Source organism: Periplaneta americana, chromosome 10, assembly GCF_040183065.1.
Source record: "Periplaneta americana isolate PAMFEO1 chromosome 10, P.americana_PAMFEO1_priV1, whole genome shotgun sequence".
Lineage (NCBI taxonomy): Eukaryota > Metazoa > Arthropoda > Insecta > Blattodea > Blattidae > Periplaneta > Periplaneta americana.
Genome location: NC_091126.1, coordinates 68,218,041 through 68,234,836, shown reverse-complemented (window position 1 = coordinate 68,234,836; position 16,796 = coordinate 68,218,041). Strand labels below are relative to the sequence as shown.

Sequence of the window (16,796 nt, the reverse complement as noted above, 5' to 3'; positions counted from 1 at the left end):
CTATATGCATCAGTATAATGTGTTATCACACAATAGCCTAGTAAATGTACAACGGTTTCAAGTACTTCAGTGCGAACCTGGGACAACGACATCGTTCAGAGCACAAAATTACAGAATGATGATATTAAATCAGCCCACCGGTATAGAGAGAGAGAGAAAGTTGACACGCGTAATGAAATTACATTACGAAGCCGTGAGAGAGGATTAACAATACTGGCTATTTCTGACTTTTGTGAGGTTAGTGGGGCCCTTAAAAGGGCCGTTTTACGGAGAAGGGGCTTAAGCCTTCTTCTCGGTTTTCTTCGGGAGGAGAACCGCCTGGATGTTGGGCAACACACCACCCTGGGCGATGGTGACGCCGGACAGGAGTTTGTTCAGCTCCTCGTCGTTGCGAATGGCGAGCTGTAAGTGACGAGGAATGATCCTAGTCTTCTTGTTGTCACGAGCTGCGTTGCCAGCCAACTCGAGAACTTCGGCCGCCAGGTACTCCATCACCGCGGCCAGGTAGACTGGCGCACCGGCACCAACTCGCTCTGCGTAATTGCCCTTACGCAAAAGACGGTGGATACGGCCTACCGGGAACTGCAACCCAGCACGGCTGGATCGAGACTTTGACTTTCCCTTCACCTTGCCTCCCTTTCCACGACCCGACATGATGCTACTCCTACTTGCAGCTGTTTAACTACAAGAACGACGCCTCGCCCAAAATGATGCAGGGCCCGACGGTAACCTTCACTTTTACGCCAACGTCAATAATCGACAGCGGACCAATCGTAAAGTCACAAACGTTTGCGCTGTTTCTATTGGCTCGCACTGGGAAGGCAGTACGGCATTGTCCCTGCGACTTAAATATTTTTCTCCCTCCGGGCTCATCATCAGACGAGCACCATGCCCCCCAAAGCTTCCGGAAAGGCTGCCAAGAAGGCCGGCAAGGCCCAGAAGAATATTTCGAAGGGCGATAAGAAGAAGAAGCGCAAGAGGAAGGAGAGCTACGCCATTTACATCTACAAGGTTCTGAAACAAGTTCACCCAGACACGGGAATCAGTTCAAAGGCTATGAGCATCATGAACAGCTTCGTTAACGACATCTTCGAGCGCATCGCCGCGGAAGCTTCGCGGCTCGCGCATTACAACAAGCGGTCGACCATCACCAGTCGGGAGATCCAGACAGCCGTCCGTCTCCTGCTACCCGGTGAGCTGGCCAAGCACGCCGTCAGTGAAGGGACCAAGGCCGTCACAAAATACACTAGTTCCAAGTAAGCGGGAGTGCTTGCTAGGGAATCAGCAACCGGCCCTTTTAAGGGCCACAAGTTATTCATAACAGAGTAGATGAATGAAGAACAACAGCGTTTCCCACCGAGTGAAAATTTAAATAATCACCCCGATAACACTTCTAGGATAGATAATACATTATAGGCAGTCCATGGGAGACTTGGATCCACGAGGCAAATTCGTTTCCTTAATAGTTTCGTACGACTTATATGAGAGCGCGGTGTCATTCCTACTCACTTGGCAGCATTAATTGTTGAGGGAAAACAACTTAGAAGGTAACTTGTCGACCGCGGTCATAATCCTTCCGCAGGCCACTACTGAGAATCTGTGGACATACGGGTAATCTATCTTTATTGAAACTCGGGTTCATAACATACGACTGATACTTTATATATCTGTCACGTAATCCATCAAGAGACAAATGTCCCCCCCCCCCCTAGTCAGTAGCGAGCTTCAGTCCATTCGTAGTAGCCGCCGGTGCAAGAAGTGAATTGAAGTTTGTGTGAAGTTCCGTAGTATGGCATGAAAATGATGTCGAAAATCCGACTACAGTTCCACAACCATGTGGTTGAAAGGAGGCTCCGCTGTTGAACAACAATCCACCTGTGGCTTAACTTAGAATGCCGACTAGCTGTTTTATTAATCCCGTGTCAATCCAGCAGTGTGTGACGTTGAAACGTAACCAAACTGCCGTTGATAGATAGATTTATCATCTATCCCAATGACATCCAACGAGCTTGGTAATTTAGGTACAGAGTCTAAGCAGGCAGTTTACGTGTGTGTGTGAGCGAGTGCAGGTTTTATCGAGTGCACCCCAATCCCATCGTCCTCAAGTGCCTACAGATTACGCAGTTTCATCGGCAACGGCCATACCATGTTGAAAATACCGGTTCTCGTCCGATCACCGAAGTCAAGCAACATTGGGCGTGGTCAGTACTTGGATGGGTGACCGCTTGGGAACACCACGTGCCGTTGGCGATTTTTTTTTTTACGTCACTATTTCCAGCGTGTTCTAATAAGACTTATGGGATATTATGTTCCCTTCCCTATTCCAGCTATAGCTTGGATGATGACGCCGCTGCATAATTGTAGAGTAATTGATAATTCTTAAGTACTTGCAGCTCCGTATTGAAACTTATGACTGGTAGCATATTCATATGAGACGGTTCACTTCTCTGCGTTTTCTCGAAGAAGGGAATATGTATTCAGGGGATTGTGAACGTACCTCGCGCTCTCCCTAGAAGTTAGAGACATTTTAGGTAAAGAATGTAATATACTGTACATATATGGCTAATTAAAATCCCATTAGTTACTACATTTCAGTGGGTAGTACAAATTCCATAATGAAAATATCTCTGTCCTAGTAGTTGTATCCTTTAAAGAAGCTCGTTGTTTTCCCATGATGAAGGGCAGAACTTGGTCGGTAGAAATTTAAACAGACTGCATTATCAGACCAGGCGTTATTTCAATATCAGCGTTTAGTTTAGGAAATATAGCAATAGCGGAGTTGGGAGAAGTAGTTATAGCATGTACAGTAAGTATAAACAGTTCGCTGTACTGTACAGTGAATATAAATATTTGAATGTACGATGGCAAAACATCAGACATACAGTACGTAGCTCACATATCTTTAAAAATAAATAAATAAATAAATAAATAAAAATAAAGAAGACATTCTGAGGAGTGAGTGGAAAGTGCATATTATAATGAATATTTTTAACTCTCAGTTGACATTGAGAGAGAAAGCCATGCATCGGGGAACCGGTGACTGTTTTTGCGTTACCTTCTGCTATTGGCGTTGTTGGTTAGTAACGAATGAAAGGGGTAGGACGCGGAATCAAATGTCAAAAAACGATAGGGAAATAATAGTAACTGGTTGTATTTCGATCGAGCTCGGCGTGCTGATTCACCAGTGGGGTGTTTCACAAAGTTTACAATCTTTGGAAATTGTGAACTCTGTTTGTAAACTTCTGTTTCACAATCTTTGTTTGTAAAGGTGGACTGTACAAAGGAAATCAAATCTTTACGAATGAAATTTTGCGCTCTTTACAAGTGATATGTTTGTTTCACAACGAAGGAGTAATTTTACAAACGTGTAAACTAAACTTTACTAGTGAAGTTAGCACATTTTCTACAGTAGCCCTGTTGAAATAGCTTCTAATTGTGAATGAAAAAAATAAACACATATGTATAAAATCAATTTTATAGTAACAGGGTACCATTAAGAATTACACTGAAGCAGTTGTGATGTTATTGAGTAGTTCTAGCGACTCAGACGAAGATTTTGCATTTAGGCCTAACGTAGAATTTTCCGGCCACGTTCGTATCATTGTACGAATATTAATGAAAGGTTTCGAATGAATCCCGCGCTATACTTCAGAATACCGCGTTAGTTCTTATATACGAGGAACGTATTTAATAAATACTCGCACTTAAAGAAGAAAAACTTTGCACCGAAAACCAATCACTTAATAATGCAATGTCGGCATTACTTACGCAGTATTCTGAAGTCGTTCCGAATCCCATTTCGCTGTAATCTCTCCTACAAGATATGGGACATCACATGCAACATCTGAAAGGGAAAAGTGGTGCCCTAACCTCAAAGCGAGAACTGCATTGGTTGCATAGTAGCTCTCAGTTCCCTGCGTTAGCAGATAAGAACGGAATTTATAAGATTACAGTGTGCAAAAGTTCACACATGGTAGTTGATGTTGTTACAAGATTGAAAAAACTCGAGGCGGGTTATTGATCACCGAATGTGCTTACTCGGGCAAAGGATTTTTATGCTCCTCCTGCTGGGTTCCCTAATGTTGGCGAGGTTATGGATGAAACAATAAAATATACTGATGGACCAGCAGAGAGCGAAGTTGATTTTAATGGATGGACATGTTAGCTGCTCTATCAACTGCATATAACTACGTGGGTCAAATCCATTATTTATCAATTATTTGAATGAATTTCGCGCTAACTTTCGTCAGTTAAGTCGTAGGCTAATTAATGCATTGGTATGCTCGACCAATTGCATGCCGCGAAACTCCGTTGTCGCCGATGTAGCAAAATCTAAATAAAATATATATAAAAAAATATAAACATGTCCATCGATAGTTCTAAAATTACAGCTACTTTACCTCTGATCCTTAGTGATTTTTGTAAACTGTCGTTGGCGATTTTGTTCAACCAATTATGCGTATTTGTAAGTTTGTTTCGCCGATTTTGTAAAGTTCGTTAAAACATACAAGTGAATAAGATTGCATTGTGAAACACAGTTAACAAGCATATGTAATATTTCCGTTGTTAATTGTATATTGTTAATTTGTAATTTGTTAGCGTTGTGAAACATGCCCCCATTTACCTTTAGAGGTAATATCTACATTAATATTTAGTTAAAATTTAAAGAAATTTTAAACGAATGGAAGCTGCATTTTAATTCACCCCAAATTACTATGTTCCCTTTCAGATTATCAGCTGTTGTTGTTGTTGTTGTTGTATTGTAAGTTCTCACTTATTGTTAGCTAGCCGTACCCGTTCGCTCCGCTCCACCTGTTAGAAATAAATATAAAGTAATTACATAATTAAAATAGGACGTCTGATCCAGGGAACAACTTTTACAACAGCGCAAGATAATCTGCTTCGCATATTACCCAATTTTTTTTTAGCACTGCATTTATTGCATATATATTTTATGTATTTTAACACGATTCAATTGAGCATAGTTAAAATATGAATTATTAAAATAATGGATTGCCAAGCTAAAGTACTATTACTGCATACTAAATCAATACACTCTCGTTGTTCGTTAATTCTCTGAGATTAAAATGCGTGTACATAAATATTATTTTAAGAAATACAGAAAACGAATGTACAAAATAGCCTATCAAATTTTCTGTGCATAAGAAGCTATTTTAATCTTACCTGTCCTCGATTTACTCAGACGTTACTGTAATAACATTATAGCATTATGTCCATCTAGAGAAACTACAGTTTCCAATGGTGAAATAATAACTAATTATACAAATCAGTTAATTTACGAGCTTGTGATATTACTTCATACAAACACAGAAACATTCCCTGTAGGCTATGTTTAATAGCTTTCGATTGTTTGTTGATGTCCAAGGCCCCTGTTTCGATTGTTGTTGTCCAAGGCCCCTTATAGACGAAGTCATTTGTTCTTAATTCATTGCACCGTCTTAGATAGCGTTATTTTAATTTTAAAACTCATTTATCTCATTAAATATCAGTCCTATCAAAATGTTGTAAAAAAATAAAACTTAACGGAAATCATTTTTAAAGGAACATCTGTTATGTAACATTTTTTCTCAAATATCAATAATAAGCGAGATATTTCGATTTATTTAATTCAGGCCCCCTTATAACTCCCCTTTTAAATAATGTATTTCGAATGCCATATAGCCTAAAATCTAAGTTACAACAAACTTAATTTATATTCCAGTTTTCATATAAATCGGTTCAGCCATTATCGCGTGAAAAGGTAACAAACATACAGACAGACATACAAACAAAAATTTCAAAAATGCGATTTTCGGTTTCAGGGTGGTTAATTATATATGTTAGGACCAATTACTTTTGGAAAATCGAAACTTACCAGAAAAATTTCGGCTACAGATTTATTATTAGTATAGATAGTACGAGATACGACCGCAATTTTGTACGACTAGTGTAATGAAGGAATGCAAAAAATTATTTTGGAACTTTGCAATGTTAGTCTATCATTAAAATAAAATTAAATCTTAATTCGTCCCTTTTGCAGGAGTCTTCTTCATCCAGTATGTTGTTGGCTGATATGGAGGAGGAGGGGGGGGGGACATGCTCTAAAGGGATTAAATTTGCTTAGCAAATCGATATGGTGACTAACGCTTGCAATGCGTCATAGCTATAATTGTACTGCGCGGTAATTTCAGAGTAATAAGAGTTCAGTTCAGGGATCTGCTAATTTCTTCATATTGTGTTCGGCAATGGAATAGTACCGCAGTAGCATTAAGAGGTTTTTATAATTTGAACTGATATGTGCAGGTATATTGACCCCCCCCCCCTCCCACCGCTGGCCGACGCGGACTGCAATGACAACAGTAAGCCACACGTCATACGTAAGCCTTTCTTCTTCTTCATCTTTGCTCGCCTGGCAAATACAGTCTTGGATTTCACATATTCAATTTTTCACAGTCCCAACTCCCTTGCATGGACGTGTTTTCACGTACCTTTAAAGTTTCTCCTCTCATTCATTCAGTCTATTCGCAAGCCTGAGGGTTTTCCGTGGTTTTCCCTAAGGAGCTAAGACAAATGTAGGGATGAGCCCAGAAAGAAAAGGGCATTCACTTCCTTAGACCCTGGTAACTGCTCTTTTTAGAGGAAGGAGGAGGAGAAAGAAACCCCCCCACCCCCACCGACGTGGACTGCAATGACAACAGTAAGCAACACGTTATATGTAAAGCCTTTATTATTATTATTATTATTATTATTATTATTATTATTATTTACAATGGGACTAAAGGTGGTGTAGATACACTATGTCAAATGTGCCACAATCTTTCCTGCAATAGAAAGACGAGGCGCTGGCCACTAGCAATATTTTACAACATGCTAAATATTGCAAGTATAAATTCATGGATAATTTATAGTTAGAAGAACTCAGAAAACAATATCAAGAAAACAATTCATTTTCCAATTGTGTGAAGAGCTGACAAAACCGTGGATGCAGCACCGCTTTGCACGTCCTACTTTACACCGATCTCTGCGGGCAACAATTGAAGAACATCTGAACATTGCTGTGCAACAACAATGCCAGGTAATGCAGCCAGATGGTGAACGTACTGTTTGCTATAAATGTCCTGCAAAGAAGAGGAGAATGATGACAACATTTTGTGGACTTTGCAAAAAGGGGTTCTGCAGAGAACATCGCGCTGTTGTTTGCACTAATTGTAAATAGGACAATAACATGAACGTAAAGACTTTATGACAAACTTAAAATTAAATGAACACTAATGGCTACGAAAAGTGTAAAAGTTGTTAAATGTGTGATATTGAGTTGATTTCAGTTAATTAAAATGTGAGTAGTAAAAATTACGAATGCTTACCTTTAACATGAGTACAGTGATGATTACCTGTCTAGGGTTAAGTAGTCGCGTGGTGAGTTTAGGAATTCCCAGACCACCTCTAAGATTGTTTAAAATAAAGGTATTGTAATCGTACGTTTCTGTCTTTTGTCAATAGTAACGTTGACCTTTCTTTTTCGAGAAAACAAAATCTGTTGTACAGTTAAAGGTACTGAAATAGTAAGAAATTTTCTGAAATCCCCACGCGTTTGCAAGTGTAAGTCTCTGTTGTAACCTGTTGATTTACGAGAGACTGCGTGTGCTTCCGTACAGTGTTTCTAAAATGTGCAGTAACGAGTCAGAAATCATTGGAATGTAGTGTAGGTGTGTTTGTTATAACCGGGAATCAATCCGCAGTACTTGACCAATCAACTACGGGAAATATCAGAAAAATTGGCAGGAGTTAGCAAGAAAAACAAAGGTAAAATATCACGTGAACGAGCACCGATACCGAGCACTATGTACAATATACCCTAGAGAAAAAGACAAGAAAACAAAAGTCAACCGCTGCAAGTGTTACGAAGTGGTGTGTGAAACATATAATGAAGAATGTCTGCGGGAAGCGCATCTAGTGAGATAAAGGGTGAAATGGAGGATTCTGCTAAAAATAAAGAAAGGAAGAAAAATGTTTACAGTTAATACAAGTATTGTTTTCTCTTGTGGGTTTATGTTTAGTATAATAGATGTGTGTGTGTGTGTGTGTGTGTGTGTTTCATTAAAAATTAGCATATCCTTAATGAATACATCCTAAGTGGTATAAATGAAATTGTATAAACTGCAGGGAATCTTAAAATATGAAAATTGCGATAGTTGTTTTCTTTACAGTCCGACCTTTTTTAATAAACTAGTGTGAGATATGAAGTTTTGCACATTTAAGGGTTGTTAACATGAATGTAAGGAATATATATTATGATATGATATGATATGATTCTCAAATACTCTGTCCTGCTGACCCTTCACATTTCTGTATTCGGGCGAGTGTGTATTCTTCTTCTTCTTCTTCTTCTTCTTCTTCTTATTATTATTATTACTATTACTATAATTATTATTATTATTATTATTATTATTATTATTATTATTATTATTGTGTGAAGAGTTGTATCGGAAGTGCTTTATAGACTAAATTAATAATTTCTATCTTAACTGAAATATTTACATTATATTTCACACAGTATAGTTACAGGTAGCATAAATTCAGATAATGGTTTTTATATGGGAATCTACTTCTTGTGTTTAGAGGCTACATTTATACAGAGTTAATAATTTCTCCCCTATGTAACATATTTCCATGAAATTTTATACGCATCTATGCAAAAACGAATTATGCTCGTGTAATTAGGGAATTAGGGAAAAATTAGTGTTTCTGATAATTTTTAATGTTTTAATAGAAATTATGCTCCTAAAAGATGACTAGCCTGCCATATTTTTCGCAGTTGGTAACAAAATGCTAGATTCATGGATATACTCCATAATTTAGTTGTTCATTATATGTTCAAGAAGTGTTGAATTTTTCTTGGAGAAATTAAGCTCCTTCATCCAGACTCTGAAAAGTGGCTGCTGTCGAATTCGTAAAGCGCCACCAAGAGATGAATATAACATCTAAGTTTGCAGGATGTAGCAGCTAAATTTTAAGCCGTATAGAGTTTAATATTTGATTAATGTGTGGGTAGAAGAATTGAAAGTTAACTCAGGTTTACTTGTAATGCACAGCCTGTTAAATATGTCGTAAAAAAAAAAAAAAAAAAAAAAAACTAGTTGCACAAATCTCAGTAAACGTGCCAATTAAATGAATGCTAACGTATTATAGATTGCTTTTCGCGTATTAAATGAAAGTACACATCTTGTCCTATGACCTCCATAAGGGAAGGTTTAACAATATAAAACAGCCACTGACCCCACGAACAAAAATCAACTGAAGAGCGTGACTTAAAAAAAAAAAAAAAAAAAAAAAAAAAAAAAAAAAAAAAAAAAAAAAAAAAAACTCATGTTTTGTCCCACCTCTTACTGATATTGATGTTTTGTATGTTGTTGTGCACAATGCCTAGCTTTTGTTTAAGCCTAGATATTACTTAAACTTCGGTTATGATGAAGTTGATTTTCTTACATAGTTTTGCGTTCTGGACAACTGTGCGCCGGCATCTCTCGGAACATCCGAGATCAGGTCCCTATCCCCTCCACCGCAAAGTCAAATAGCGTCTGTCACTTGATTTTGAATATTAAACAAACATACCATCACGGCATTTCCGTTATGGCATCTGGTGTCATCAATAAGCTACAAATAAAGGAAAGAAAGAAAGAAAGAAAGAAAGAAAGAAAGAAAGAAAGAAAGAAAGAAAGAAAGTAGCACAGTCACTGTCCTGAACAAGGTACGCAAGTATTATTTTAATTAATGCGTATCGCCTACCAGCCGCCGAAACTATTCGACAGGAGAGTGAATATCCTACACGGTCCTGTAAAAATGTTCTGAATACACTAAATGACGTGTAATTTTTTTTCTATTATTAGGACAATTGAACGTGTCATTGCTCCTGCGGGTTGCTTTGTTTCACACCACAGAGAATTCAGGTTCTCTACCCCCCGGGATTCTAGAGATAAGAGAGCGATGAGGTTAAAGGAGTAGGCGTTTGTTCGTGTTTTTGTTTTTACTTTAGAAAAATTGCGAAACGTGACGCAATAGCGATAAGTTTTATGAACAAGTTTGCTGAATCGACCAATTGAAGGTAATTTATATTTTGCTAAAGAAGAGAGGAGATTAATGAAATCAGTTATTGTAATAATCGTAGTAGATTGAAGGAATTGTTTGTATTCAAACTCCTTTTGTGAAATAAGCTGCTCGGATGCTTATCAGGGTGACGGTTATAAATGTTATCGTAATACCCACCCGAGGTCACAAAGGTCACAGTCTTCCGCTTGTCCTTTCCTAAGCAGACCACGTCTGTACTATCGAAAATAATGAGTCACAGTTATAGTTTCGTGAAAGTAAAAAATGTTAGATAGGAGACAAGTAGCTACTCTTATACAATCATAATCACATTTTGTATCCAATATAGTATAAACGAGCTACATGTAAGTACTGTGTAAAGTTTCATTAAAACAATATATTATATATGAGACAAGTCACTAATTTTTGTCAAAACGCATCGTCTATAAAGGGGTAGTTTCTCCTCTTATACAGTAGTGACTATAGTGCGAAGTTTCATGGAAATATGTCACATTTTTAGTCCAGCTAGATTTGCTTTCTGGACCACTTTGAGCCTTGGCGCTTGTGATCGGTCGGACGGAGGATCACTCGTCCCGGCGGCGTTAACCCTTAATTTGGTAAATATATATAATGTGCAATATTATAGAACTGTGAAATTTTTTTTTAATTTTCCTAAGAAACTTTGTTATCCATCGTTCTATTAAAAAATTGTTTATTAACCTATAGGATACATTGCGATATTTGTCAAACAGGCTGTGGGAAAATGCTGATACGGTGAGGAATGGAAAGGGAGAAACCATTTATATTATTGAGGTGACCTTGAACTGAGGGTAGTAGGAACGAGACCTGGAGTACGGTACAACCGGCTCTTCCGAGAAATAACTAGTGGCCCTGAAAAGGGCCTTTTTGCGGGCAGGAGTACCTTTGTTAATTCAAGCCCTCTCGCCGCGGATGCGCCTAGCCAGCTGAATATCCTTGGGCATAATGGTCACGCGCTTGGCGTGGATGGCGCAAAGGTTGGTATCCTCGAAGAGACCGACGAGGTATGCCTCGCTTGCCTCCTGCAAGGCCATTACGGCTGAGCTCTGGAAACGGAGGTCGGTTTTGAAATCCTGAGCGATTTCACGCACCAAGCGCTGGAAAGGCAGCTTGCGGATGAGGAGCTCGGTGCTCTTCTGGTAACGACGGATCTCGCGAAGAGCAACTGTACCAGGTCGGTATCGATGGGGTTTCTTCACGCCTCCAGTAGCCGGTGCGCTCTTCCTAGCGGCCTTCGTTGCCAGCTGCTTTCGTGGAGCCTTGCCTCCCGTGGACTTACGCGCAGTTTGCTTCGTACGTGCCATCGCTTACTCCTTCGTCCTCGCAACCCAAGTTGACGCAATACAGTCGCGCCCGCTGCCCCCAAGAGGGGTATTTATGTCTTCGCCCGTTGAGAAGCCACGCCCCTTCCGTAATGTGATTGGTCCGCGGGTTTTAGTATATAAACCAAAAAATGACCCGCAACTGACTCCCATGAGACCACTACGCTACAGACTAAATTGACAACACTAGACCCGTGGACCGAACTAAAAAACTGGCCGTCTGAAAGAGCGAACCGATCAGTAATGGTCGAAGACGCTGACCCAGACTTACTAGCGACGCTCCAACCTCCTCATCGAGCCGACACATTGACACTTGGACCAAGAACGAGAGTGTTCACATTCTCGACACGACTCAAACTACAGAAAGCTACGAGACCCGACCCAAAGCAATTCGGGAAGAAAGCCCGCTACATTGCGCCACCGACCGCAACTCTACAAGGACCTTGGACGCTACCGACTGATCCTCCTGCACCATCCCGATCCGTGAAACCCGACCGGCCCTCAGAAGGTCCTTCCTCTGAACCCACCAGACCCGAAACCCCTCCACTGCAACACATTCAGGACTCGTACTTTTACACCACGAGTGAATCTGCCTCTTCTGAAGGTTCAAATGAATCCGAAGGAGAGGTAGACCAAGACTGGCAGAACGCCAAGTCACGGCGCAAGAAGAAGACTCGACCAACCGCGAGCGCCGTTTCGACCACGGCAGCCGAGAAGGTCACGCCCAGTCCACAACCTGCTCCCCAGAATTCCCTTGCACCCACACCACCACCAGACCGAGACACCACAGCCGCAAGTGAACGACTCAAGAGCAGAACGACTGTGAAAATCACTAGACACACGACTGACAACAATAACCCACTGTTCATCCAGAAGCTTATAAGACAGAACAACTTAAACATGGAAACTCCGAGACAATACTGGGCCTACTCTACAGGAACGACGACACTTACCTTCCCGACGATTGACGAGGCGGAACGATTTGTTAAAGCCATACCGGCCAGAACTTTTGGACCGTCCGCACAACTTTTCATCGTCCATACACCATCTCACCAAGGACAAAGACTTCCACGAAACCGAGAGATCAGTGTCGTCATGAAGAATGTCGGCACCCAGATCCCGGAGGACGAATTGTTGCAGATTCTACGGGAAAAGTTCCCTGGAATCAAGCGCATCTCTAGAATAACCTCCGCCCAGACTAACCAGCCGACGCAGATGGTTCGACTTATAGTACAAGACGTGACCACAGCCGACCAACTTCTATGTGGAATCAACATAGCCGGACGTAATTACAAAGTCGAGCCAGCCCACGAGACAGTATTCCACAGACCGTGTCAGAACTGCGCCCAGTATGGACATGACAAAACCGACTGCCGAAACGACAAGACGTGTTTCACTTGCGGAAAAAATCCCGTCCACTGCAAACACCCACCAGACAACCAAGTCAAGTTCTGCGCCAGCTGCAAGAGCGATACCCACTATACGGGCCAAGCACGCTGTCCAAACTACCCCCGACATAACCCAACCCAACAAACTCCAACCCACATCCCGGTTCAAACACCCCAACAGATCCCTCCACCAATTCCTAAACCCTCACAATCCAGTCCAATCCAACTTCCCGAACCAAGACCTGGAATATCGTACGCCAGTGCGGTAAACCCGACAACGACCGACACGACAGAACCAACAACGGAACCGACACAGACTAACACCGAACAAATCGTAGCAGCAGCTCTAAATTCTGCAATGCAGAAAATAGAAAGCTACATCGACCAACAGATCAACAGACTGCGAGATGAAATTGTGATGTTCACAATTTCACTCCTCACGACAGACGCCCAACCCAAGACAAGACGAACGACTTTAGCAACAGCTAACCAGACAGCAAGACGGCTCTTACGCAGACAAGTTGCTCACCACTTTGTGGGTAACAAACTACAACTATCACTAGCACCACTGAAACGTGACACGACCAACCACAGACAAGCAACCAACAGCGGCCCTTCATAGGGCCGCGCGACAAAAGTAAACCACAACCAACACAGACAACAGCTTCATCCAGCCACATAAATCTGCAAGATAACAGCATCCAAGGCCAACGCAGCAGCCTGGTGTGAGCGGAGAAGACGCTGACCCGTAGAGAGTCCAACGAGCGAAGCCTAGCCGGGACCACGCCTCAACTGTCGCTACAGACAAAACATCGTAACCTGAAGAGGGCATATGTAAGACCCTAAAACAGGTTGCCCTTTGGGCAAACAACTTTGAGCTTGAGCTTGAGCCGTCGAGATCACTTTTAACCTTCGTCACACGAGCAACATGACTGGACGCGGCAAGGGAGGCAAGGGTCTTGGCAAAGGTGGAGCGAAGCGCCACAGGAAGGTTCTCCGAGATAATATTCAGGGCATCACGAAGCCGGCCATTCGTCGTCTCGCCCGACGTGGAGGCGTAAAGCGTATCTCCGGCCTCATCTACGAGGAGACGAGAGGTGTTCTCAAGGTCTTTCTGGAGAACGTAATCCGTGACGCTGTAACATACACCGAGCACGCGAAGCGGAAGACAGTCACGGCCATGGACGTGGTATACGCCTTGAAGAGGCAGGGGAGGACTCTCTACGGGTTCGGCGGTTAGACTGCCTACACACGTCTGCTGCCGAATCCGTCGGCAAAACGGCCCTTTTCAGGGCCATAAAATCCGTCTAAAAAGGGCAGTAGTTGTCGAGATTAATTTAATTCACCTTTACTGTGTGACCACTAGCTCAACAGGCCAGTGCGGAAAACAGAACTTATTTCGTAGGGGCACTTCAGTATCAGCAAAAGACGTTGTAAGAAATGCCTCTCCGTTTTTCAAATGGGTCTGACCCCAACGCTTGGTATATCAAGTGGAAAGACCGGATTCCTCTGTGAAGCCTTGCTCCTCGGATTATGTTACCTGTTACTGTAAACTTCTGTAAGTCAATAATCACTGTCCGAAGAATTGGTGGGTAATATGACAACGCAGGTAGGCAATGCTCACCAGACCGTAACAAGGAACCGAGGGGATTGACACATACTGAACATCACATCACCACGTTTTTGCAATGCCAACTTTTAGGTCATAGGAATCCAGTGTGGTAAACACTGGGGAGAAGAGGTACACATCGCATGTCAGAACACAGGACTTCGTCCTGTCAGACAACTTCCACGTATAGCTTGCGTCATTTCGGTTCGAACGAAACGACAGAGAGAGGGGAAATTCGAACGCAAATTGTCAAAGCCTTCGATTCCTACGAGAAGGTCATGTCATCATCTCAGTATTGGGGTTCCTGCGCGTGCGGCCAATATGTGCACCAACAAACAAACGCATTAGGAACTCTATTATAACGCCGTAAGTTGTTCACCAGTTATCGATTTCTTATTCAAAATTAGTTTCATTCGTAGTATGTAGTAAAGTAAACTAGTATATTCAAACGTATATGTCTAAAACCACGATGGGCACCAAAGAAGGGGACTTGTGATTATTTTCACGATAATCTCCATTACTCTAATATGATAGAAATATATTACATAAATTTCGAAGCCAACTATGTACCTTGGCATCATCATCTAATTTAACTCGTATTGTGTTAAATTATATAATAATAATGAAACCTTTCTATATGCATCAGTATAATGTGTTATCACACAATAGCCTAGTAAATGTACAACGGTTTCAAGTACTTCAGTGCGAACCTGGGACAACGACATCGTTCAGAGCACAAAATTACAGAATGATGATATTAAATCAGCCCACCGGTATAGAGAGAGAGAGAAAGTTGACACGCGTAATGAAATTACATTACGAAGCCGTGAGAGAGGATTAACAATACTGGCTATTTCTGACTTTTGTGAGGTTAGTGGGGCCCTTAAAAGGGCCGTTTTACGGAGAAGGGGCTTAAGCCTTCTTCTCGGTTTTCTTCGGGAGGAGAACCGCCTGGATGTTGGGCAACACACCACCCTGGGCGATGGTGACGCCGGACAGGAGTTTGTTCAGCTCCTCGTCGTTGCGAATGGCGAGCTGTAAGTGACGAGGAATGATCCTAGTCTTCTTGTTGTCACGAGCTGCGTTGCCAGCCAACTCGAGAACTTCGGCCGCCAGGTACTCCATCACCGCGGCCAGGTAGACTGGCGCACCGGCACCAACTCGCTCTGCGTAATTGCCCTTACGCAAAAGACGGTGGATACGGCCTACCGGGAACTGCAACCCAGCACGGCTGGATCGAGACTTTGACTTTCCCTTCACCTTGCCTCCCTTTCCACGACCCGACATGATGCTACTCCTACTTGCAGCTGTTTAACTACAAGAACGACGCCTCGCCCAAAATGATGCAGGGCCCGACGGTAACCTTCACTTTTACGCCAACGTCAATAATCGACAGCGGACCAATCGTAAAGTCACAAACGTTTGCGCTGTTTCTATTGGCTCGCACTGGGAAGGCAGTACGGCATTGTCCCTGCGACTTAAATATTTTTCTCCCTCCGGGCTCATCATCAGACGAGCACCATGCCCCCCAAAGCTTCCGGAAAGGCTGCCAAGAAGGCCGGCAAGGCCCAGAAGAATATTTCGAAGGGCGATAAGAAGAAGAAGCGCAAGAGGAAGGAGAGCTACGCCATTTACATCTACAAGGTTCTGAAACAAGTTCACCCAGACACGGGAATCAGTTCAAAGGCTATGAGCATCATGAACAGCTTCGTTAACGACATCTTCGAGCGCATCGCCGCGGAAGCTTCGCGGCTCGCGCATTACAACAAGCGGTCGACCATCACCAGTCGGGAGATCCAGACAGCCGTCCGTCTCCTGCTACCCGGTGAGCTGGCCAAGCACGCCGTCAGTGAAGGGACCAAGGCCGTCACAAAATACACTAGTTCCAAGTAAGCGGGAGTGCTTGCTAGGGAATCAGCAACCGGCCCTTTTAAGGGCCACAAGTTATTCATAACAGAGTAGATGAATGAAGAACAACAGCGTTTCCCACCGAGTGAAAATTTAAATAATCACCCCGATAACACTTCTAGGATAGATAATACATTATAGGCAGTCCATGGGAGACTTGGATCCACGAGGCAAATTCGTTTCCTTAATAGTTTCGTACGACTTATATGAGAGCGCGGTGTCATTCCTACTCACTTGGCAGCATTAATTGTTGAGGGAAAACAACTTAGAAGGTAACTTGTCGACCGCGGTCATAATCCTTCCGCAGGCCACTACTGAGAATCTGTGGACATACGGGTAATCTATCTTTATTGAAACTCGGGTTCATAACATACGACTGATACTTTATATATCTGTCACGTAATCCATCAAGAGACAAATGTCCCCCCCCCCCCTAGTCAGTAGCGA

General features: G+C 42.2%; 1 protein-coding gene and 1 non-coding gene across 3 annotated transcripts in view; one reads left to right on the top strand and one right to left on the bottom strand.

Annotated features, from left to right (window-relative positions):
* Positions 1–16,796, bottom strand: part of cher (filamin protein cher) — a 1,020,924-nt gene that overhangs the window by 377,302 nt on the left and 626,826 nt on the right. The window lies entirely within an intron of this gene.
* On the top strand, positions 2,132–2,250 carry LOC138708262 (5S ribosomal RNA). Its single transcript, XR_011334668.1, has one exon. It is a non-coding gene; the product is annotated as a 5S ribosomal RNA (ribosomal RNA).